General features: G+C 34.9%; 1 long non-coding RNA gene and 1 other non-coding gene across 2 annotated transcripts in view; both read left to right on the top strand.

Moving 5' to 3' along the window:
- AGA-DT (AGA divergent transcript) overlaps nucleotides 1-24,490 on the top strand; it is a 244,544-nt gene that overhangs the window by 131,283 nt on the left and 88,771 nt on the right. The window contains exon 3 of the long non-coding RNA XR_011620785.1: nucleotides 22,452-22,522. This is a non-coding gene — a long non-coding RNA (AGA divergent transcript). The remainder of the gene's footprint in view (nucleotides 1-22,451; nucleotides 22,523-24,490) is intronic.
- LOC112424045 (U7 small nuclear RNA) lies at nucleotides 7,169-7,231 on the top strand. Its single transcript, XR_003014694.1, has one exon. It is a non-coding gene; the product is annotated as a U7 small nuclear RNA (small nuclear RNA).

Here is a 24,490-nt window from a genome sequence, read left to right as displayed (position 1 = left end):
GGGAAGACACAAGCTGCTTGTTTCTCAACTCTATTTCAAGGAAATAGATTGCACTTCTTTCTTTCTCATAATCAGACAGGGATCATGTTGTACTAACTGCAGCTCTGCCAAGGAATCATTTTTTTATATCAGTGTTTCATCCAATTCCTTCCCACCGTGGCATGTTTGGAAAAGAATATGTATATAAAATACTTGGACAAATGGCTGAGGCTGCTTATGGATGAGGATTTTGATTATGCCCTTTAAATTCAAAGAATTATCACAGTATTCTCACCTCCTTCCCAATTCTCTCCTTCTCCACCCCCCCCCTTTTTTTTTTGCTGCCCAATTCTTTGCAGGCTTGAGTTCCACTAAATATATCCCCCCAAAATGAAGGTTACAAACATTTGCCAAGAATGAGATGAGATGCTGCTGTATATTATTTTTACATATTTTAGTAAGCCCATCTATTTTGATTTTTGTAAAGAAACCAGGAAAAACAAGATGTCTTCTAAGGCCTTATTCAGGATTAAATTTACATATTTACATATGATATCTATCTTTTAAAATCTGAAGTAAGTCTCTTTTTCTGGAGTCTTCCTTATCCTCTGAACCCTTTTCCCTCATATTCTGTTACTTGTTTATAAAATAATATCAGCGATCTCAACATTTTCTAGAGGAAAGTGGGCTCAGAAAAATAAGTTAAGAAAGTACAGCAGAATCTCCTCTTGTTAATCCTCAGAATCTGTACGAGTCACAGTAAATTATATTTGATGCTGAAACAAACAACCCAAAATTTCTGTGGCTCACCAAGTTAAGAATATATTTATCACGGACATGCCAGTCTGATGATTCAGGTGACAGTGAAGTTCAGGCAGAGGTTCCAGAGCTTCATGCATTAAGCAAACTCGGCACCTCTGTTCAGCTAGTGGCTCTTAGGGTTTGAAGTTGTCTATAGATGAGGGATTAGGGAGTGAAGCTGGAAGATCTGAATGTAGCCACCATTACTTCTGCTCACATTTATCTGGGGACCCAGTTACATGGCCTTATATAATGGTAAGTGAGCATGGGCAATATAATCCAGGTAATTGCATCGAGGAAAAGGAAACAAGGCTTGGAGAATAAAAGTCATTGTTTCAGCCCTAGCCAACAAAACAGGTTTTCCACGAAGCTGATGTTTATACGGGCATGCAGTTCCTACTTGGTGTATGCTACCTGCAACATCATCTTCTCATACTCAAGGAGAAGCACAGGGAAAAGGACATAAACCTCTGAATGAAACAGCGGATACTTTAATTGTAAAACTCTGAGAGAAACACCAACAAGGGGAATAGGGCTGAGCTTAGGTCTCAAAACTACAACTGTGAATTTCAGTATAACAGAAACTCTCAAGGACAAGAACCAAGTGAAGGATATATTGTAGATAAAATCGTGTTTAGTTGTAGAGATTTTGCAGACATACATTCATGTCAACTGCCAGAACTCTAAGTGGTAGAAAACCTGTCTGCTATAATAGATCAAATGAAAACGGTTTAAAAATGAGCACAATGATTAATAGATACGTATTTGATGAATAGATCTGTACGATGGTACACACACATGTGGATGCCCAGGCATACCCCATACTCTACTTCTTTCTCCTGCTCTCAAACTCAACTTTCACATGAAAAATTCTTTCCTATATCTTTTCTTTTCCCCTTGACTGCAGTATTTATGATATATGATATACTTGCCCCTTTTAATATAAAGGCCATCAGGAGCATTTTTGAGAATTATGGATGTAAGCAATGCCACACAGTGTCCTTTAATTTTTTAAGGTTACAGTGTTAAGCTACTTCAAATAGTCCTGTTTGCTTATATAAATCAAATGAAAACATTAGTAAAAATATACAGATGATATAGGTTATTAATCCAATTTTTTTAATGTTCAAAAAGTGATCTACTATTTTTCAGAAGTATTTTATAATTTTAGTACAGCTGGCAGTTGAAACTTTATCATTGCATTTTCCGACCCAAAGCATTAGACACAAACTCATTTGTTTTATCTATAGACATGAATTTAAACCATTTTCTAGTGACTGGATATTGTCGCTGGAACACGTGGAGCTTAACAATAAGCGTTATGCAGTCTTTCATAAACTGTGGTTCTGTTTCATAATGTTTTGATGCCATAGATTATCAGAAAATGGTATTAATGTTCTTTCCCAAAATAACATTCAGAAAACTTTCCCAAATTGCTTTTTAACTGAAATCTTTTATTTGATGCATTAAAATAATGCTTATTGGAGGGTTTCTTTTTTTTTTGTTTGGATGAAATTGAGACATTCAGGGTTATTTTTTTAAACTAAGTAAGCTCATTTATTTAAAACTCACCACAAGCTATAATTTGCACACACTCATACACACACAAAAAAGCCTGGACAGCTGCACTGGTGACATAGGTACATCAAAAAGATCTGAATTACCTATATTCTAATCCCATATCATTCCTCAAATGCCACCCGTGCTATCTCCATCCCTGCTTTCCTGATCTTCCTTTCCCTGCTCTATTTTTTCTATAGCACTGATCATCTTTTAATAGATCATATGAATTGCTTATTTGTCATGTGTGTTGTTTATTGTCAGTTTCCCATTCTAACTTGCAAGTTCCATAGGTAGGTATTTTTGTCTGTCCTGTTGCCTGATGCATTCCAACCACCAGGAACAGTGTTTTCTCCATGTCTATTTGTATATTGAAATATGAATCTAACTACAAGTATTACTTGCTTAACCTTTGTGTGTGATTAGTCTTCTTTTTGCTCACAGTAACAACAGCAAAGATGATCCCAACTGTCTTTTTCATTCAGATGGTTAATAGCTGTGATGACTACGGGTTGCCTCTACCAAAGTCAGAACCTGCTGTTTGAGTCTAAGGATCTTGGACCCAGCAGTCCATTATCCCTGTGCACACCAGAGTTGCCACTGAAACAGCTCTTCCATGATTCTAAGTGTTTGATTACTAATGCACTTAATTCCAAATTAATTTGAAAAAATCCTTAATTCCTTTTGAAGTCTTCTCAAATCATTGTGGAAACAGGGTCAATATAAGTAAATGCATAAATTTGCTGTTGAACTACAGTTTCTTTTTCTACTTAATTTCCTTTTTTTGCTAAGGAACCACTTTTCCTTAAAAGCGGTATCCAGATTCTTTTATTTCAAAGAACTGTAGCATTGTGCAGATCTCATGTTTTCCTCATCTACCGTTCATTTTTATGCAAAGGCAAATTAGTCTACTTAAAATAAATACCAGGAGCAGCTTTGTAGGGTATGATACCTCCCTGAAAGCACACCAGACATCTCTTGGCCAGCAGGAGGAGGTCTGAGAGCTTTGATTTCCCCCGTTTCTATAGCACTATTGTTCTCTACACTTTCCCCACTAAGGGTTGTCTCCCTTAGGTTACTAACAGCTAGCATTATCTTGCCTTCTCTAGTACAAGTCCTGAAGCAGCTGCTGTCATACTCTAGAGCAGTAATAGCCAATCTTGGAGCGTGAAATTTGAAATCAGTATACAGTAGTTGATTAAACTAGCTTTATTTGTTTTTTAAAAACCAGAACAGCATAGTATAGAATAAAATGGAACAGACCAGTATGGAACAGAGTAAGATGTATCAGAATACTCAGTAAGGTTAAGTATTACTTCATTAAGTAGTAATACCTTACCATTTAATATCTATAATATACATTATTATAGAATCAACAAAGAGAGTGCCATTATTCTAGGTTAGGGATTCTTAACCAAAAACTTATGATATGGCCTTTAGAGTTTTCATAAACCTCTTGAAATTGTACAAATATTTGTGCTTATGTATGTTTTATATATGGACTTACAGACTATATATGTACATATGCACATGTGTGCACCTATATGTGTATATATAGTATGTATACATATATTTTGTTTATTTCTTTATATATACAGTCACTTGCTGCATAACTTGTGTTTCTAGCACCGATGAACCACATGTATGAGGGTAGTCCCAAAAGATGAGAATCTTGTATTTATACTAGACCTTTTCTATGTTTAGTTATGTTTAAGTACACATATGGCCATTGTGTTTCAATTGCCTACAGTATTCAGTAATGCGCTGTACGGACGTGTAGCCTAGAAACAATAGGCTATACCATATAGCCCCGGGGTGTAGTAGGCTATTATACCACCTAGGTTGATGTAAGTACCCTGTATGATGTCTGCACAACCATGAAGTGTCTAACGAGGCATTTCTCAGATCATATCCCTGTCACTAGATGACATATGACTGTGGATTATTTTTAGGGACAGAATCATAGCTGCTATCAAGCTTTCAAACTGGGCTTGTAACCTCAAATTTAGGAACTTCAGTTCTAGGAAAAGGTATTCTCACTAGAGAAGTTCATGAATCAGGAATTCCCAAAGTCAATTAGCATCCAGTGGAGTTTTCGGCATTCTTCCATACCAGAGAGGGCCATAGTCTGTTGGTGTATTTTTTGAGAATTGTTAATCTTAAATAATAGATGAATTTGACCAAGTTATAAAAATCTCTTCATGTTAAGGTAATTCCTTCCTTGTCACTCAAAATTCCCTCAATAAAAGTACCAGTTGGATGTTTTTCATGTCCAGGACATATCTCTGAACTTAAGAGACTTGCAGATTAATAATCTGTATATGCAGATCTCATGTTTTCCTCATCTACCGTTCATTCTTATGCAAAGGCAAATTAGCCTACTTAAAATAAACACCAGGAGCAGCTTTGTAGGGTATGATATCTCCCTGAAAGCACATGAGACGTCTCTTGGCAAGCAGGAGGAGGTCTGAGGACTTTGATTTCCCCCGTTTCTATTGCACTTCTATAGAACATTTTTTTATAATGTCCTGGCTGCTAGGCATAGTTCTAGTCGATTTCACAAGGTTATTTTAGTACTTAACGAAAACCTTGAGGAAAAGGTATTATCATCCTCGTATAAGGAAACAGAAGCTCGGAGAGTTTCTGTTAGAGATAGATACCATAAATTCACCAGCTTGGTAAAACACAAAACTATAATTGGAACCTACATCTTCTAATGTGTTTTCCAGATGCATGTAAAATGAACAGATTTCTAAGGAGGTGAATCCTTTCATTACAGCTGTCATACTTATTTTACATTCCATGTTCAGGTTGTTATTAGTACATTGGATCAAATAAAACTGATCTGTTAATTTGTTGTTCAAATGGTACACATTAGAATGTGAAAAGGTGCTCTACTGGTAATTTCTATGGTCTCAGGCAAATTAGAATAGATAGTTACCCCAAATGACGCTAAAGAATCGTGTTGGTTTTCTTTAGGACTTCTTAGTGGTCTAAGGACAGCAGATTTACTATATAGTCTAGTTCTGTCACATGAACAATTCATTTGTATTGTATTCATCTGGGGATTGATTTGTGTAATTCTACCATAATTTTCCACTGGTCGGATATGTCATTGTTTCACTATAGATTTCTTAGTTAAATAAAGTTCAGAAATGATAAAATAATTGAGCTACATATATAAATGTCTGATTTTCTGATATATAATCACCATATCCAGGAATTATTCCAACTTTCAGTGTAGATGTTTCAACAATTATTAAACAAAGGTAATTAAAATTACATATAATTTTCATCATTGATTTTAAAGATATATCACTATAATAGTAGAAATAACTTTTTACTTGTAGTAAAAAATGTAGTCTTGAATCTTGGCTATATAATTCAGTCTTGGAAACTTTGAACAAACTAATTCATGTCTTTAAATGGGAGCTTTCTCATTTTTAAAAGGATATACAAGTTTCTGCTGTAACACCTCAGAGGAATACTGTAAATACTAAATAAGATAATATGTGAGTGCTTTGGAAATTGTAAAGAACTTTCAAAAATGTATGTATATAGGTATATAGATTTACATATATACATTTTGATGTCTACATTCTCATACATTAAAGCTTAAATTATTTTGCTTTATATAGTAGATTTTTAATATTTTAAAACCTAAAATTAATGTACATAAAAAAAACCTTCTACAGCTTTAAAATAATAATTAAAAAACCCCACTAAGGAAAGTAAGTTTTAATTTACTTCACGGAGCTGTTTCCTAAAAACGCCCTGAAGATGGCACAATAAGTACATTTTGGTGCAAATATTACCAAAGAATTGTAAGAAAAATATATTTGAGGTTAAAACACTAAATTTAAAACAAACCTTTTGTAAGTTTGTGGAAAAGAAATAGTTTCTGAGCCTTTTAACCAATGCCCATTGTTTTAATGTTACGGAAGTCATTTATTTCATTGCACTTTAAGGAGCACTACAAACAGGTAGCTAGTCAGAAAACTGATATTGTCATGTTACTGACAAGAGTCAGGTTAGTTCATGTTGTACAGTTTTATCAATAAATTTACCCTTGTAATTATAAAACAGCTGATAAGCTCATCTGTTATCTTCTGCATAATGTACAATCTGCATCTAAATGCCGGTTTTTATTAGTCATTATGGGGATAAGGACTAGCAGAGAGAAAAGCTGAAAAATATCTGTTTTATTAAAATATAAAATACAGTAGGCTCTATTCTTAGAAAAAATATTAGATAGTTATAATTATTTCTGTGGGGTTGTAATACTTACAAGTTTAAAAAATATACATCTATATTAGGCCGACTATATATTTTACAAAGATGAAATAGAATTCGTGAAACGAGAGTTAGTAGAAATAAAGGTTCCTTTGGAAATACACAGGTGTGAAAATATTTATGCTCTATCTATTTGAGTATCAGAGGTTACTGGTCTCAGCCATCTCTCTGACTTACTTGTTTCTCTATCACACACATATTAAATACTTACAATATGTATTATGTAGTCTCTACCTATTAAGGATTTAAAATCTAAATATGACCAATTATATATTCATATGCATACACATATAAATATTACATATAAATCAACGTTATATATATTGGTTGTCAATACGTGTCCATACACATTCACTTACAGCATGTTAAATAAATACCTAGGTAAACAATAGGTTTTATCATTAAATTCCTGTGTAAGTCCTTGAAGGAAAGAGTTTGTGTTTTTATGGGTATTGGCAAATTGCCTCTCACTGGAAGGGACTTCTTTAACTTACCTTTCAAGAACTGAACTTTAGTCCCAACAAAACTGATTTATTAGTGTGATAACTCTTTTATAATTTGTGTAGCAGGTTTTCCGGTCTTCACTAGAAAAACTCATAAAAATACATTAAAAAACGATTTATTATGGCATTCTTGGAGCACTGAGATACTAAAGGAGTATAAGAAATTTTGACAATTGTAACAAGTTAGTTACAATCTTTTTTCTGTGTTAATATCCCAAGGCCTCTTGAATTTTTTTCAGGATCAAAAGTGATATGATTTTTGGCTGTTAGTAAATCATGGAAATATCAGTATAGTCTTTTCAGTTTAGATGGGTTGCTAAAAATTAAAATGATATGAAGTTATAGCATTTCAAACTTCATCAGTTCATAAATTAGGAACTGAGGCCAGGATCAGTGGCTCACACCTGTAATCCCAGCACTCTGGGAGGGCGAGGCGGGTGGCTCACCTGATGTCAGGAGTTCAAGACCAGCCTGGCCAACATGGTAAAACCCCATCCCTACTAAAAATACAAAAATTAGCTGGGCGTGATGGTGGGCACCTGTAATCCCAGCTACTTGGGAGGCTGAGGCAGGAGAATGCTGGAATCTGGGAGGCAGAAGTTGCAGTGAGCTGAGATCATGCCATTGCACTACAGCTCAGGCCAACAACAGCAAGACTCTGTCTCAAAAATAAAATAAAGAAAGAACTGAAAGTCTTATCATTTGTTTTGAGCTTTTCTTCTTATGTTTCTTTTTGAATGAACTATCTGCATATTTAAAATATTTTAGTAGACCTTTTACGTTCAAAATCTTTAGGTAGGGAAAATGGGAGTATACATTTAGAAAATTATAGATAGTGATGCTTACAAAAAAGTCATCAAAAATTATCAAAAGAATAATGGATGGTTCAAAAATGTCTAAATGCTTATGAAGTTGATTGTCAGTGATGTGTTATCTGGAACCGTATGGGTCAGTTTGACAACGTGTACTTAAGGATGTCAGGTGACATGTTGCTGAACTGACTGCACTGCCTCTGTTAAAAATGCTTTAAAAACTGTCCATATATACATTTATCTATGTAGTCTTTGCGAGTACATCTTTCACTGTTTTTAAAACATTTTTAAAAACAATTTAAAAAATCTTAAAGAACTGAACAAAACGGATGAACACACTAAACAAGCAAACAAAGAAAAAGCAGAGAGAGAGAAAAAAGCTCTTACTTTGCAATGTGCTATTTTGAACTTAATCTGACAGAATCACCGTCTGTCCGTTGTTTGAAGAGTCTCAAAAGAATGTGAGAGCTTATTATTTGATTGAAGGAAAACATGACTTTCAGTCATAACTTTCATATTTCATTGGACTTACTTTATTTTCGTTGTAGAGTGGTATTTCATGACCTGGCAAGGCTGTAAAACCATTCTGCATTGATGTAGCACATCCTGTAGATGTTAGAATGACCTGGTTAGTACCATCTCTTTCAAAGTAGTCCCAAACAATTATTAAATACATAATAATATATTTAATATGTTCTGAGATCCATAGTTTAGCATCCAGTGTTTCTAAGGACTGTTACATATTAATCCAAGCAAGAAAATGGTATAATCTATATTATGATGAAAAAAAATCAATAAATAACTGTGAATGAACAACATCGATTAATATATATAATGAAAAGTACTGAAAATAGCTCAGAGAGTAATAATTTGCTGTCATGATATTTCATTATAATTAGTTGTTCGTATTTTCTTAGTTGACGAGATTTTGAAATTTGACTTTCCATATATTACCTGGGAGATGGCATTAAATGAAGTAAAGCCAATTGTTATTATTCCCAATTAATAAAATCATGTGTATTTGTTGATAGCATGCTTTTGTAAAACAACTTTTTTGGTGGCCACACAAGAACACACATAACAATGTTGTAGGCATTTGAAAAAGGGGCATAGTAAGCTTGAAGGGAGTGTTAAAAATGGATTATTTTACTTTCATTTGCTTCACTTAATTGTTCTCAAATTTTAATAAAGAAAGTTGTTATTGTATTTTTAAACTTTTTGTATTGGTTTCTTTGTTCTGTCATATTGGGAGTATACTTTTACTTATCTTTCTCTATAAAAATAGCAATCTGCAAATAGGTATGTTTTACAGTGTCTATATCACCTATCGATTAGAGAGTATGTCATCTTCTGTTCCAAAAGACTCTAAAATAGAAATCATTATAATGATTTAGATGCGACATTGTGTGAGTAGAAGGCTCTATGAATGATCTCTAAACATTTCTTTAGGGCTTTAAGATTGTGAGATTTTCTGAATGAAGTTTGGGTGTTCCCCAAGCAACCATTAGTCATGGTAAGTTATTCATGTACATGATCTTCTTGTTTTGTCTAAATAATCATTGTTAGCACTTGTGAAGTTTTAGCAACATTCATGTTATGCTCACTGACAGAATGTAAAGGGACTCTACATTTGGCATGCTTAGTAAATGGCTTCAGGTTTTGGTTGCAGTGATGTCTTTCTTTGTGAAGACTCTAGAACACCTTCGACTTCCTTTAGTAACACTTATTTCTCGGAGAATATTTAGGGACTTCAGTGAGACACTCACAAAAGACAGTTCCTACCACAGTGGGTTCACCACCACCACCACCCTACTAGTTTAGTGTTTTGGGTTTATGTTGGCCACTGTGGTGCAGGGACCCTCACTATGTCTTTGCTCCCTCCACCTCTCCTGCCCAGTTGCTCCAACTCACCTTTCAGACTGATGCCAGACAAATCTTCCTCAAACACTGCTCCTACCGTGACCTATGTGAGTGAGGGTCTTGTGGATTTTTATTTTTGGTCCAACCAGTGAAAATTATTTAACCTAATCTATTTTCCTTTTTGTTTTAAGTAAGAAAATGAAGAGTGAAATTCGGCACAGCCAAGTAATCAGCATCCAGCTGTTTCAAGTAGTGTGTAGCCCACCATCTCTTCCTTCTGTTTCATTAAATTCATTAAGTCCATTAAATTCGTCAAGCAGACAATGCTTGGTTTTATTCCCTGATGCCTAATTTTGCGTCATATTGTACTGTGTATGCCACTTCATGTCCTCGTGGAGAGAAGTGCAGTATAATTCTTAAACAAGAAATCTCAGGCTTTTGCTCAAGAACTTCAAGTGTTTCCCAGTTTTGTACTGTACCAATTCTAAGTTCTTCTGTGTGATTTACAAGATTCTCTGCTCCATGTATTTAATTTTGTTTCCCATGATTTCTCAAAATGTTCTCTCTATCTAATTAGGCCTGTTTCCTTAAGGTTCTCTGAAGCTGTCATAGCCCTTCTTGCCTTTGCTTTCCCTGGAGCCCGTCATCTTTCCTCTAATGTACTTTATTTTCCCCACTCCTATGTCAGTCTCACCATCCTGTCCTTGAGAGACTAACTCACACACCTTTTTTATGAAGCCCACTGTAATTGTTCATATATCTCCTTCTTTAATAGTAAATGTTTCTGTGCTGCAAAGAAAAAATAGTTCTTAAATCTTGATACATTTTGCATTGACTCCTTAACTCTATTATACATTTTAGGATTTTCATGGGTAGGAATTATGTCTTAAACTTTTTATGTTTCACAAAATCTCGAGTATAAGATTGAGGACTCATCTAGTAACCATTTTGTGGCAGAGATCTAACCTCTCTTAATTCTTCTACATATTACAAATTTTTAAATTGCATAGCCTTTAGTTGAGATACATGGCAGAAACCTAGGTTTCTCTCTATTTCTTTGTATTCTCTGGCCTTCCATCTTGTTCTGATTAATGAACTATGAGCAGAAATGACATCACTTCCAGCAGAAGTGAAGCCAGCAGGTGCGTCTCCGCCATCACTCTCTTCTCCTGTGACTTGGGACGCATGCGTTCCTGATGGCAGAGTAGCAACATGAAACAGGATTTGTATCAGATTTCAGATGGACAAGAAATACATCTATGTTGTTTTAAGCCATGGAAACTGTGAAGTCTGTCTCTTGCAGAAGCTAAATTTAATTATCCTCAGGAGTGTAAGATTCAAGTGGTGGTATACATGTTTTGTGGAATCTTCACATATATGTATATTTGTTTTATAGAATCTTCACGTGTGTGTGTGTGTGTGTGTATATATTTGTTTTATAGAATCAATTTTATATACATGTATGTTTTATAGAATCTTCAAACATTAAATCAGGTATTTGTATTCTCTAGAACTCCAGAGTTCTGCAACCTCCCTAAGAATCTCTTCAAAGTAAATTAATGTTGTTCATATCTACAGCAAACAAAGGCACCTATATCATGGTTTTCTCAGTTATAGCAAATGTTGGCTTTGACTACATTTTGACATTAAACATTGTTGATGCCATTTCTGAATCTACTGCATGGTTGTAACCTTAGTTGGAAATACTGTTGGTTACTGGTTGGTCAAGGAGATTAACCCTGGAGTTTGAGACTTTATTCAAAGTTCTTCTTTTGGATTTGAAAAAATATCTGCTAAGAGAACTTGTCCCATTTTAGGTTATGCTGAAGCATGAGAAGATGTACAGAAATACTCTGAATTCTAAAGGAAGTTCAATATTACATAATCTCAATTTGTAGTATAATGAAAAAAGTGTGAATGAGAAAGTCAAGCAGTAAAGGTGAATTTGATATTCCGTAACTTCAGTTTTACTTCTGCTATGTATTTCTTTATTAATATAGCACATGGCCAGTCATTTGATAAGGAGTGATTCAAAAAATCTCAGTTACTGACAAAAGCTATCCTCTTTTGAAAAACACAGTTTTAAGTATCAGATTTTTTCTTTCTAAGTTTTCAGGTTACCCATGAGCTCATGCTGTCATAGTGGCTTAATAAGAATTATTACTACATATAATGTGAACAAAAGCCTTCATGTTTACTTTGATATTCAAAATGCAAAGTTAGACCAAGATAAAACAGTTAGTTATCCAGCTAATAAACATATAGGTATGATAAGAGATACTTAGACAATGAAACCGCTCATATACTACTGGTAAGAATGTATTCTTCCTGGAAAGCAGTTGGAGAATGCATACGAAAATCTCTAAAAATGTATTCTTTCCCCCATAATCCTAGTTCTCAAAATCTACGTTAAAAGATAATCAGAGATATTATACATGTATGTATATTGATTTTTCATAGTTCTTAAAAAAATGTATAAATCACTAAATGCCAAAATGAAGGCCACAATTAAATACACTTTGGTACATTTTGATGATGGCATATTTTGCAGTTGCTAATAAAGAATTTTTAAAGATAACTTAAAATATTTAATGGCATGTGAAAATGTTTGCAATATTAAGTTGAAAACCGGGTATCAAACTACATACATCCAATGACTCCAATTTAGTAAAATTTATGTAGCTACCTTGAAAAAACGATGAACAGAAATATTAACATCAATTGATGTTGGTAGTTTTTTTTTTTGATTTATAAATTTACACATATAGAAATGAAGAACATAGACAACTTATAGAAACTACTAAATTATTAAAATAAGCATATGTTGCCTTGATGAATGGAAATCACCAAATTCTGAGCCAACCGTATGGACTGTGTTGCAGGCCTGTCATCTTTCTGTTCATGCGGTTGCTGTTACCTCAGAACAAATGAACAACAACAACAGAACTTTTCGTCTTCTCAGACTACCTTACTTCATCTTAGCCACCAAGGACAGCGGAGGTGCCAGCCTCTATGACAAGCCCTCCCTGCCCTGCTTCAGGTTGGGCTGTGTGTTCTTCCTCGTTACTCCCACTGCATCCAGCATATTTCCTTACAACGGTAATAAAATGGGACTGATTTGCTTGGCTGGGTTCGCCACTGGTTGTAGCTCTGTAGCTCTTTGAGGTATGGAATATCTTTTCCATGTTCTTCGCATTTTAGCACAATGACAGGCACCCAAATGGCAGTCAATAAACGTTTGTAGACTGAACCATGTTTAAATGACTTACAGCAGTGTGTAATGCAGAGTGAAGTGCTGTCTTGAGGCAGGTTCCATTAAACTCCTGATTTGATTTTGCTCTGGAAATTTCCAGAGTCTAAGTAGTCTGAGAGTCCTATATATAAAAAATATACACATCAACTTTTGCCATTCAAAGATGATTTACATAATTATAAAAACAATATATTAAAGTACTGTTGTTTTACATTTCAGGAATATTTTCCATTGATAAATGAGAGTTTCTGATTAATCTGAATAACTAAATTTAAGCTTTCAAAGCTGGGATGTTAATGGTAGTCTTTAACAAATTGTACCCACTTTTTAGACTGTTATAAATTATAAAGTGCACTGGTACTAAACTTCCCAACTCAAATCACAGTGATGTTTCATAAATTTATTTGATAACGTTATTCATTAATTTGTGTGAGAAAGACAGTTGTCATGGTAATAACTTAAAATGAAGTGAAACACAATCCTGGTCACGTTTGCTAAAGCAGGCGAATCTGCTCTATTGCATTGCATTTTTCTAATTTAAACATAACTGAAGCAAAATACAAAGGGAATTTAAAATAAACATTTAGGGGTGTTTTCACTATATATATATAAAATAAAGTTTCAAAAATCCCCCAATTTGGAGAGTCAGTTCTATTGGCATACTCGATATTCACATTCCTGAGTTTTCCATAAAATGCAGATTGTATTCAGAATGATTCAGATCAATGCAACTGGGCTTTCATCTGAGTTTCAGAGAGTGAGATAGTAAAATGGCTGAGAGGTATCTGGAGAAGAAGGCAAACAGATGCGATTATTTCTGCGAACAAACATGTTATCTTTGACTCCCTACCCAATCTATTTGGTTTGTCATAACTTGCCATGATGATAATTAGGTGACAGAACAAATGAATGTGCTTTCATGGAAGAATGGCCGATGCTAAAAATAATAAAAAAGGCAATACCTGAGCTTGAGTAATTTTATTATTGTGCATTCAGAGAGTTTTGAAATCTATGGAATTCCTGCTGGGAAACAAATTTTCCTCACTGAATGGATCATTAAAAAGTCCATTTACTATAACAAAATGCATGTTCTGAATGTGTATACATTTGAATTTGTAGATTTTTTCCCCCTCAAGTAGAGATGATTGAATTTCATTGATATAATTTAAAAAGAGTGAAACAAATTTCTTAATACTAAGTAGTTTTATTTTTTTGGTAAATGTTGCTATGTTCAAATAACATTTGGCAAAAATCATTGCTTATAGCATTCTGTGTAAGGAAAATAAAATGTCTCTCAAATTGTAAGGTATATTTTATTGTTTACTTGAAAGTTTAGTGCTGTATTTTAGATAAAATATATTCAACGTCTTAGAGTAGCAGTCATCTCTGCATTTTAGAGCCAAAACCTCAAAACAAATTAGGCTTATGTGTGTAAAATATGTGCATATTTTTAACTGCTGCAGAAAACACAAATACACATAACATTTTTACATAATCCCAGCCTCTTAACAAATGTTACAGTAAGATACCAATTGGTGAGGTTCAAAAAATTAAGATGTGGATGAAAAATAAAATTCCGCCTCTCAAAAATTGCCTGGGATGCCATTTACATTTTAATTCCAAGAAAACTCAAATATCAATAAGACAATCTTTTTGGTTGCTTTACTCATAATGTAAGATATTCAGGTAGTTTTTAAATTGTTTAAATTTTAGGTTTGGGAGTACATGTGAAGGTTTGTTACACAGGTAAACACGTGTCTTGGGGCTTTGTTGTACATATTATTACATCACCCAGGTATTAAGCCCAGTAAAATCCCAACAAATTCACATATAATCTTATCCATGTGACAGTAAGTGTCCAAATAAACAATTAAAAGAGAGTACTAAATTTTCATAACTTACCCTGTGTGATATTAAATGAGAACATATTCAGTTTCAGCCAGGTAATTGACTCGATTCCTTGTGTCTGGTATGTAACTGTTAAAATTGAAATACAGATAAAGTAGATTATTTAATTTTTGAATTGTGTAAATTTCTGTGTGTACCAAATGAGGAGAAAAGTCACAAAACCCAATTCCCAAATGCTAGGTGTTGCATATGAGATGAAGGTTTTAGTTATGCAACAACAACAATGATTTCTCTGTAGAGTACAATCTTTAAAAATAACTTTCAGGGTGCTGATTTTCATAATTACAAATAAGTGCAATTTAGCTAGTAATTAAAACGAAAATGTTAACAAAGGCTCTGCATTGATGCCTCTTTTGCAAGTACATGCAAATGTTTTGAGGCAGTCTGTCTCCATGCTTAATCTTACTTGAAAATTTCCCTGAAGATATTCCTTGCCTTACAAAGCGAAATGAATTGTTTGAAAAAATATTAAAGAGTAATTTTCTATATTATTTTTAAAAAAATCTACAATTATTCGCAATACCTTAGGGTATAAGTAACAGCATAATAAACCTATTTTGGCACTAGCACCCCTTTATCCCTACCAATTCATGTACTCAGACCCACTTTATATGTCTATTCCAGAAAATTTCAAGATGTAGTAATCACTAACAGTAATGTTATCCTGTTCGGATAGTAAAAATTTTAACTTTTTTGAATAATTGGAACAAATTACTTCTTTTAGCAAAGTATACATTGTAATGACCATACATTATCTTGTTAGCAGACCCATATATTAGGCATATTTACTACTATTCTCTGATTTACTTTGAGATCAAGCTTTGTTCTATTGTCTAATAGGTTCAAACATTTTCTTTTGTAAAGAAAATGTATTACTATTTTATGAAGAACGTAACCTATGATTTTTTTAATGTTTCCAGTGAATTTTCTTCTGGCTTAAATAATATTTCTTCAAATAAAGCAAGTTAAATTAAATTTGCAATATAATTTCTAGTTCTTTTCTCTAGAGCCATTACAAATGACTTTTACTACAGCACTCACTATAGTATATCATTTATAGTATATCATGATACATTAAATTTATAGAAAATGTACTCAAATTGATATCTTTTAAAAAATTTTCACTAATGTGTGTATTCATACTAGAATATAAATTCCACAATATGACTTGTTTTATATTAAAAAATTATTAAAAATTTTTTAAAATGTGTTTTGCATTATTTACATCTGGTTAAAATTTAAATGTGAAAGAAATACATATCCGTGGTTCTTTGGAAAGTGTAGTAAATTTGAGGTCTGTGTATGCTTTATTTTAATGTGAACACAGAAAACCGTAGAGGTTACTATTTTTTTCCCTTTGGAGATAAAGCAGTTGGGTAATGGATCGCAAACCACCTGTCTTCTGCTCGGAGAATGTACTCTTGTTGCTCTGGGTTCAGAGAATTCCTCCTGGTGCCCATTGCCATGTCCTGTATTGTAAGTTAATAAAGTTACAGTCTAATGGTCTTTTTGAGTAAAGTACACTTCTGAGTCTCTTTTTGCCCAAAGGGTCTGCACTATTAGTAGAGTCATTCCCAGTGCTCCTTTGATATTTTGCTTTTCTGTCCTTTCTTGTGAATGAATTAGTAAGAACAGTGATATTAACTATTCACTTCCAGTGTTGGTTCCATTGCATTCAGTGGCCAAACATAATTAATTCCTGAAATCTAGTCATTTCCTCTGTCATGTTTATTAAGTCTGCAAAAGCAAATCAAAAACCCAATTTTATTAATACAGAAGTATGTTTTATTTGTTTTGGAGGTTTACTCAGTTTCGTCTTTTTCTCTAACATGCTTTTCTTGTGTAATAAACATTTATTCTCACAGCAAAATATTCATTTCAATTATGCTATCAGTTAAATAATTTACTGAACTTGTGTGATCATTTTCCTCCCTCATTTATCTAAATTTGTTAGTGCCTTATGGTTTATGAAGGGTCATAAATAGTCCACTGGATTTATCTTTTCCAATTTTAATCTAATTCTTATTTACCCATAACTGCTAAAGTTATCCAACTATTATTACTGAGATGATGTTGGGAAATGACAAAGAAAGTATAATTTGATGTACAATTTTGTACAATCTATGTTTTCTTATGTTCCTTCTGTTTTTGTTGTTTTGTTTTGTTTTTCGTTTTTCGAGACAGAGTCTCACTCTGTCACCCAGTCTGGAGTGCAGTGGCGTGGTCTCGACTCATTGAAACCTCTACCTCCCAGGTTCAGGTGATCCTACTGCCTCAGCCTCCCAAGTAGCTGGGACTACGACATGTGCCACCACACCTGGCTAATTTTTGTATTTGCAGTACAGATGGCATTTCACCATGTTGGCTAGGCTGGTCTTGAACTCCTGACCTCCTCTGCCTGCCTTGACCTCCCAGAGTGCTGGGATTACAGGCGTGATTGGTCTCTTATGTTCCTTTTAAAAAGGCATTGAAAAAATGTGAACATTTTATAGTATCCTGTTGATTTTATGAATGCATCTAACTCTTAAAATTTTTTTTCTTTAAGATATATCTGTGTTAAGTAGTATTCATATTTTATTAAATGGCTATTTTAAAATTGAACTTTCCTCTCATGTGGTATATAACTAGCATTTTTCCACTTTGTTTTCAGACCTGTTTCATATTTATATTCCATGCACTCTGTTCCTCTAGGATATTACGTATCTTCATGTTAGAATGTAGAATTTGCTAGGGAATATTTATTGATTAATTGTGTCCTATATATAGGACTGGAAAGTCACTTGGTGATCATCCATGAAAAGTCCTCTTGTTTTCTTTCCACCTGTTACACATTTCATCTGTCTAATCCCCACTAATACAGATCCATTATATCTTTTTCGTATAATTTTCCTTGTTTGCCCCAAGTTATCTTCTCCACAGTAAGATCTCATCTGGATTAATTTTGAAGATTGGTAGAAAGTCCTCTCTGATATATTTTCCATCTACTCTCATCCTGCTAGGCTCTCAGATGCTTAGAGTTCCACTATTATTATTGTGTAAGTTAAACATTGTATTTTGAGTTTTTGCTCGAAGTGATCACATAACGAATTATTATCTAAATTTTCTTGCCTTGAAATTTTAAGGGCCATATTATAGAACTGCTGGCCCATATTAAAAATGTGAACTCTGTCTGAAGAACCTTTTATTGGCCAGACGTGGTGGCTCACACCTGTAATCCCAAACTTTGGGAGGCCAAGGCAGGAGGATCCCTTGATGCCAGGAGTTTGAGACCAGGCTGGCTAACATGGTGAAACCCCATCTCTACTGCTCGGGAGGCTGAGGTGGGAGAATCTCTTGAACCCAGATGGCGGAGGCTGCAATAACTATGCCACTGCTCTCCAGCCTGAGTGACGGAGCGAGACTCCGTCTCAAAACAAACAAACAAACAAACAAGAACCTTTTACCACTTCTCAACCAGTGTGCATCACTCAGACTTGGAAATCTTTTTTGTCCTTTCAGGGATAACCCCTTCCTCTAGAATAATTTACTTTCTAAATCTGAGTGTGAAAATCTAACAAATAAGATTTGCCTTATTCTCTTTGATCTTTGTGACACCAAAACTTGTGAATGTTTCATTTATTACTAATACTCTGTTTTTGTAAATTGCACATTAAAAAATGTAAGTGAAATCACATTTTTCAAAGGAAATTGTTTAATTTTTGTCAATGAACACTTCTTAAAATGAAAAACAGATGAACTTCCCTTACTTTCATTTCTAAGTGTAGTTACATCTTTACAGGAAGAATTTAGGTATACATTTACAATGAGATGGTTAACAGAAAGCATTAAATATCCCGAATTGTCAGATGGGAGAGCTTTATCCACAAAAACTCCTTGATCTCTTTCGCCTGTGAGCTTTCTCAGCTTTTGTATCTCATCTAATACACATTTGTTCTAATTTTATGTTGTCTGGAATCCTTTCATGTGTGTTAGATTTGCCACTTGAGGTAAATGCTAAAGTGTTTTTAGGATAAAGCTTATGTTACATATTTGTATATTACCTCTATATCTGTATTTTCAAAAAAGTTAATTTGTTAATCAAAAGATTGAACTTGTCAGTTACTAAACAGATTGTCTCTAATTGTTAGACAAAGAATATTTATGTGAGCAATTGACTTTTAGCAATAGCACCATAAAGATAAAGGCATATTAATTTAAACCTTAATTTTTATAGGTAAGGAGAATGATCCATAGAAATTAAATGAACATTGAAAGATGATATAACAAAATTGTTCTTTTAACCTTTTTGAAATGTTCACTTTTTCTGAAATGTGCACTTTAATACACATTATTCATCTATTAGCATCTTTAGTACTGGATCAGTAGAAATTGTATTTTTTAAATTTTACATGAGTGGTTATTAAAACATACACCTAGGGTCTTTAAATTATAAAACCTAAACAAATGATTAATCTCTCCTAACACTAAAATATTTTAAAATCGATTACTACAGTGCTGGTAATGATGTATACCTGGCAGCTGACAGTCAAATTTTATGAAGGATTAAAACACAAAGTTTGCATTAAAGATAAGATTTCTATGTACCTTATAACTGTTTCATCTCAGAAAACAATATAACAACTTCCTTTTCTAACAACCAGTATTTACTTTTTCACAAACATAAATCTGTGAGCTATTAGCAAACACTGAATTGACATTCCAATGAAAAGATACATACTGAAATTTACAGTATAAAATACATTTTATGTCCTCTTTATGGAAAACACACATACCTACACATGCACACGTACACACACTCACACTCACGTGTAACTCTATCAACATACCATAACTAACTGCAAAGTATGTATCTAACTAAAAACACTGTTATGTGACAATGATTCTCTCCTTCACCAAACTCTTTTCAGGATGCTCTGAACTCTTCTCAGTTAGGCCCTGACTTTTGGGCTTCTGTGTTCATCTCTGCATTGTCCAGCTTTAGCAAGAATCGTGCTGAGTCAATTTACGAAAGCCCCCCTCCACCCCCAATTCTTGGTCTGACTACTCTCTGAATTTTATCACCTGGCCTGTCTTCAGCAAAACTCCTTAGGTCAGCTGAACAAATAATTACCATACCTCCTAGTAATTGTCCATCCACCAACCCCTGACTCTGCTCCTTTGCTATTAATCCTTTTCTCTTATTGTATCCGGAATTAAGTCCAGGGTCTCTCACCTGCTCCACCCCCCATTGTGGTGGCTCATTTTGAATTCAGTCTTCCTTATCATCTTTAACAAGTATCTTCAGTAATTTTTCTTTGACCTAAGATAAAAATACATTCCTGCAATTCAGTTTTTACACATTTCCTCTTAGATGTTTATCATTCTGCTTTCTTATTAGCAATTAAATCATAAAATATAGTTATATTCACATTTAATATTTACACACTTACAACATGTAGTCTTCGAATCAATAGCCCTAACACTTAAAAATGTGCTTCAGAATGGCCTTTTCTCCTTAAATATGTTTTTCTTAGCCCACTGGATAAAAATGCAAGTTATTGTATTTAATAATATAAACCAGTACACATGTTCTAAGCACTATATTATATATCTCTGCACAAGACAGAAGAATGCATTTTTCCCCCTCAAATAGACATTTAAGTTGTGAGAATAAAACAATACATAGGAAGTGATAGAGGAGGTTGGAGCCCCCACAGAACAAGGTGAAACCCCTCACCTAGTCCCGTTTGTCCTCTGTCACATCACCTTTTCAGTGAATTCAATACGGAGCCTTAATGCTGCAGTTAGACACTAAGCAATGATCTTTTGTTCATTAACTGTACACTCCTTGATGTTCAGCTCTCATTTACACAATGTCAATATGCTTCTTGCAGTTCTTTTTGCTCTTTCAAACAAACTACGACCTTTAATTGAAAGGAGAAAATTAGTTGTGATATTGTGGCAGGAGACACCTTCTGGGATTTGTATTTGCCAGAAAAGATAGCAGCTAAGAGTTTGGTGCTGAGAAATCTGGGGGTAGAGAAAAAATAAAGTGGAAATACTCAGAAGAAAAGTGACATGTGAAACATATTTATAATAAACAGAGTAATACAAAATCTACATAAAGAGAATAGACTAATGATGCCTGAATATAGCATTCATTGTCTTCTATCTCAAATTTTTATTTTCAAGGACTGACAGTAAGCTGCTTGTGTGTAATGATAACTGGCTTTTTTTCTTCCTTTTCTTTCTGAAATCATGCTGTTGGCGGCTAATCAGTCATAATAATAATGTTACAGTGTCCTCAGCACTTGTCCTCCTAAAAGCTTAAAGAACACAAAATGTCCTGGTTCACTCATTGGTTTTATTTTTCCCAAACTCCATATCCTTCCATTGCACAGCCTCTGGGCCCAATTAAATGATTTTTAAAAATTAGGTTAGCAAAAAGAAAAAAAATGGCCTGTTTTTTGCAGATGCAAAGACTAAATGGTCCCCATACATTGAGGAGCTGACACAGACTATGATAACAGAAAGATGAAAAAGCAACAGAATCCTTGCAAGTGCCCCCCTCTCCCCTTCCCTCTTATGCTTTGTAGGGACAAAAGAAGGCAGCATTCCTTTTTCCATCATCCGCTGTCACAATACTGACTGGCTTGCCTTGCAAAATTACCTCTAGAGTGACACAGAATTTGTACCAAGTGCAGGCAGATGACAAAACTGAAGATCAAATAATATGCAATTGAGAAATGATTTTTAGGTGCTTTTCAAAGCATTAAAGGCTTCTAGGTATTGGCCCTGCATAGTGGTGTTTATTTCATGAATACATGAAATGAATCTGGCCATTTTTCAATAATATTGACAAACATTACCTCCTCTTTGAAGCCTTCCTCAACTTGCCCAGCCAGAAAAAGTGGTCTAAGGACTGCTCTTATCAGAAGAAAGCTTTAGGCCAATATCTGATAATCTAAAGGATCTTGAAGGATTGAAAGTTACTGAATATTTGAAATGAAGGCCATCTGAAAATTCTGAAATATATGATCACTATCTATTTTATTCTATTTATCTATTGTGACAGGACAAACCACCCCAAACTTAGTGACAAAATGGCAACCATTTTATTATGCTTAGACTTTCTGTGGGTCAGGAGTAAAGGCACATTGCAGGCATGGTTTTCTCTGCTCCATGTCAGGGCCTACCCTGGAAAGCCTTGACTGGCTGGAGGTGACTCACACTTTTGAGTCATCTGCAGGTTTCTCCATCTGCAAGTTGGGTTCTTGGGCTGGGGATGACTGGCAGGCTCAGCGGGGACTTCCATCAGACCACTTACACGTCCTCTTCCCATAAGGCTTGGCATTCTCACCGTACAGCTGCTGGCTCCCAGGGCTTGTGTTCTGAGAGGGAACATCCAGATAGTAGAGGTTCCAGAAAGCCAGATGGAGACCTTATGCCTCTGAGGATCTTGTCTTGGAAGTCACATAACATCACTTCTTCTGTTTTCTACAGGTCAAAACAGTCACAACCCTGCTCAAATTCGCAAAGAGGGGACGGAAATGGAAGCTCTTCATGGGAGGAAGGTAAAAGAATTTGGTGCCGTCTTTAAGACTACCACATTACACCAATGGCATCTTCTCACTTTTAGTACAGCCTCTCTGCAACTCGATGATCTGCAATTTGTTTTCTCTTCACCCCAAGTGACTATGAGCTCACGCAGGGCCAAAATTATTTACAACCTAAACAAATTATATTCTAAGAAACTGTTGATGAAAATGAGACACTATAAATATTGAATGAAGTTTACACACACGCACCTAGAGAAAATTAAAGTGCTAATAATCAAAGACAATCTAAAGTCTATGGTTTAATCTCTTACTTAAATACAGTCATCTGCATTTGAGTAACTTGACAGCGATGCAGGGCAGGTGACCCCCCACACTGGGGTTTAGCCCAGGAGGGTTATTGGCTTCACCCAGGAAAGAATTCAAGGGGGAGCCAGTGGTGTGAGACAGCAACTTTTATTGAAGCAGCAGCGTATAGCAGCGGCAGAGGTATTTCTCCTTGTGGAGCAGGGCCACCCCATAGGCAGTGAGCTCAGAGTAGCAGCCGAGAGGCAGTTCTGCAGTCATATTTATACCCACTTTTAACTACATGCAAATTAAGGTGGGATGATGCAGAAATTTCTAGGAAAAGGATGGTAACTTTCAAGTCGTTGGGTCATTGCCATGGAAAGGGATGGTAACTTCTGGGTGTTGCCGTGGCAATGGTAAACTGATGTAGCACACTGGTGGGCATATCTTATGTAATGTTGCTTTTGCCCCGGATGCCCTGGACCTTTTAACTAGTCCTCAATCCAGTCCAGTTTCCAAGTCCCTGCTCCAGAGTCGAGTACTGCCTCCTACCTCAATGGGCAAGAGTCTAGAAAATTTCATCCTTAAACCTGGTAGCTTACATAATTCTTTTTCCTTGGATGCATTCTAATTGTTTCAGAGTTTTCTAGAGATGGACAATTGCGAAGGTGGCAGTCTTGCCTACTTCTAGCAAAACTTCATTAAATAAATGCTGGCAGACAACAAAAAAAAGCCCTAAAAAGAGTGTTTGTTATCTTGCCCTCCAGCTGCAGATTGAGATGTGACTTTTATCAATCAAGAAAATGGATCATAAGAAAAAGGAGATTGTAACTTAGAAGCTTTACCTGTAGATGTGTCATTTATAATCAAATACATTGGCAGTCCTCTGTTCCTTGAACAACACAACATGCCTCTTTGTAAAGCTCACGCGTTCGCTTTTCTTTTGTCTAGAATGCTTTATCCATAGTATATACGTGCCTCATTCTGTCACTTTTTTTTTTTTTTTTTTTTGGAGATAAGTCTCGCTCTGTTGCCCAAGTGGAGTGCAGTGGTGTGATCTCGGCTCACTGCAACCTCCACCTCCTGGGTTCAAGCAATTCTCCTGCCTCAGCCTCCCTAGTAGCTGGGACAACAGGCAGATGCCACCATGCTCGGCTAATTTTTTTAATTTTTAGTAGATACGGGGTTTCGCCGGGTTAGCCAGGATGGTCTCGATCTCCTTACCTCATGATCCGCCTGCCTCTGCCTCACCTCCCAAAGTGCTGGGATTACTGGCATGAGCCACCGCACCTGGCCTCTGTCACTTTTTAAAAACAACAGCTTAAATGTCAATGCATTGTGCTTTTCTAACTACACTTTATGCAGTTCTTACTCCTATCAGTCTCTCTGTTTTGTTATAGTATTTACCTAACAGAAAACTACTTATTTGTTTATTTATTTAAGTCAACTTCCCTTCCTAGAATGTAAATTGCGTGAGCGTAGGGCCTTTCAGCTTTATCTTCTACTACTATTCTAGTTCATAGTACAGTGACTGGTGCATAATAAACAATACACTTTTTTATATAAAAGAATGAGTACAGAGCCTATAAAGACAACCTCCATCGTACAAAGGCATGGAGAAAATAATTAGTGCTGCATTTAATGAATTTATGTATTGAACAACTTTAAACATCACATCTAAAGAGCTTAACAAATATT

This window comes from Macaca nemestrina, chromosome 3, assembly GCF_043159975.1.
Source record: "Macaca nemestrina isolate mMacNem1 chromosome 3, mMacNem.hap1, whole genome shotgun sequence".
Classification (NCBI taxonomy): Eukaryota; Metazoa; Chordata; class Mammalia; order Primates; family Cercopithecidae; genus Macaca; species Macaca nemestrina.
Note: the sequence above shows the minus strand (reverse complement) of the source record. Positions and strands in the feature narration are given on the sequence as shown.